Here is a 2,455-nt window from a genome sequence, read left to right on the forward strand (position 1 = left end):
TCCCTGCAGTGGTTGTGGTTAGCAGCTGCAACCTCCTGTCCAGCTGTCTTTCAGGTAAGCTATTGTTCAGACCATGTTCTGCACGGCAGGGCACTTCACGCTCAGAGATGTTTCATGCTTTGAGGTGGAAGGACTGGCCTTGGAATTTGAGCTTCTACATCCCCGTTGTTGCATACCTTCAACAAGAGCATTGCCATTACCTTCCTCTGAGGCTGAGACAGTGTGACTTGCCCATGGGTGGCACAGTGGTTAAATGTTGGTACTGCAGCCACAAGGCTGTGAGTTTGATCCCAGGCCTCCAAGGCTGACTCAGCCTTCCATCCTTTCGTAGGTCAGTAAAATGTGTATCCAGCTTCTCGGGAGCAATTGGTTTACAGATAGTAAACCACCTTAGCGAGTGCTGAGTTCACTATGAAACAGTATAGAAATGTAAATGCTATTACTATAAATGCTATGGTCACTCAGTGGGTTTCTGTGGCTGAGCAAGGATTTGAGTTCAAAAACAAAAAACAAACAAGCTTCATTTACATACCGCTTCAAACTGCCTAAGCAGTGTCTAAGCAGTTTGCAACCGTAAGCTAATTTGCCCCCAACAATCTGGGGACTCATTTTAGTGACCTCCTCAGAAGGATGCAAGCCTGAGTCAAGCTTGAGCCCCTTTGCTGGTCTTGAACTTGCAACCTTGTAGGTTTTGAGTGCATGGCTGCAGTACAGGCATTTAACCACTGCGCCACCAGGGCTTCAACTCTCAGGGTGTCCCAAGTCTGTTGGCCAAATCACTACACACCATGCTGGCACTTTTGCACTTTACTAGTATGTTCTTTCAAGTTGACTCCAACTTACAGTGACCCTATCTTAAGGTTTTTTGTGGGTTTTTCAGGCTATGTGGCCATGTTCTAGCAGAGTTTCTTCCTGACGTTTCACCATCATCTGTGGCTGGCATCTTCAGAGAATCCTAAGGCTTTCTTCTTTGGATTTATTCCAAACAGGTGATTGAGCCAGGAACAGGGCAACCCCCTGGCAGCCCATTTTGGGCACCTACATTGGATGACACCAACCCTAGTCATGCCACTGTCGATATAGTCTATGCAAACACACTGTCGGATCTCTGTCTTGAAGTCTTCTTAACAAGTATTCTCTTCTCCATCTTTTCAAGCAGCTCTCTTATTAACTGCACTATTGTATATAGTGGCTCCTTGTTATCTGCTGTGGTTTGGTTCTAGCCCCCCCCCCCCCCCATGAATATCCACATCCATGGATGCTCAAGTTCCATTGAATTCAATGGCACAGCAAAAATGGTGTCCCTTGTATGAAACTGCAAAATCAAGTTTGTTTGTTGGAACTTACATATTTTTATTAAAATATTTTCAAGCCATGGATGCTTGAATCCATAGATAAACAAATCTGTGAATATGGAGGGCTGACTGTAATTTCCCTTGGATTCAGGCCCAGAAAATGTGTGGCTTCTAGATGAATGGAAAGGAAAAGAATTTGTGTGTGTGTATGTGTACACACATATACGCTTTCTCTCCCTTGCACACATACTTTTGTGCCAGCCGATCCCAGCAAAATGTAGGTGGCCAAAAGTTGTGTGGTTCATTTCCCATGACATGTTTTTTAAATGACTGGATGCTGATATTTATAAATTCTGGTTGAGTTTCAATACATTCTAGCAGCAACAGTGAAAGGGCACGTCAACAACCTCTTTGCCGCTAATACCCCTTTGTGATATTAACAGCCAAGGCCAGGAATAGTTGACTGTTGGCAACAACCAGTGATACAAAGATAGGACAGATTGGCTTCTGGTTTCTTTACAGGAATATGGTGGAATTGTGCTTTTTTAAAAACAAAAACGCACAACCAAATTGGAGGGGAAAAACCATCTGAAATTGATCAGGATTCAGGACACTGTGAAGTCTTAATGGAAATTTGAAAATGGAAGGGGAGAGCATGACACATTTTAACCTTTCCTGTGCAAAGTCTTAGAAGTTAGAGATTAAATTTGTCTGGTAAGCACTGAAAGGCTAATGCCCAAGGATGTGTGAGAATCACAGATTTCAGGACTTCAGTTGTGGATAGGTAGGGATGGTAAGAGGAGGATGAGAAACTCGCAAAAGTAAAATTTGAGAGATCATCACCCATTTCAGAGTCTACCAGGCATTACTGACTAGCATTTTGTCTTGAAAACTAATAGATTATGTCCAAGAATCTAATGAGGTTTCTGTGGAATGACCTGCCGGAAGAATGAGGACAGCTGAAGATGCTGACAGCATTTAAAACAACATTAATGATGCATCTCTTCTGACAGGCCTACCCAGTCAATTTTAAATCATGACTTTTTAATTTGTATACAGCCAGCCCTCCACATCCACAGACTTTTTATCCATGGATTCAAGCATCCACGGCTTGAAAATACTTTAAAAATATACAAATTCCCATAGAGAAACCTTGATTT

This window comes from Sceloporus occidentalis, unplaced genomic scaffold (genome assembly GCF_023333645.1).
Source record: "Sceloporus occidentalis isolate IW3139 unplaced genomic scaffold, rSceOcc1.0.p SCAF_2, whole genome shotgun sequence".
Lineage (NCBI taxonomy): Eukaryota > Metazoa > Chordata > Lepidosauria > Squamata > Phrynosomatidae > Sceloporus > Sceloporus occidentalis.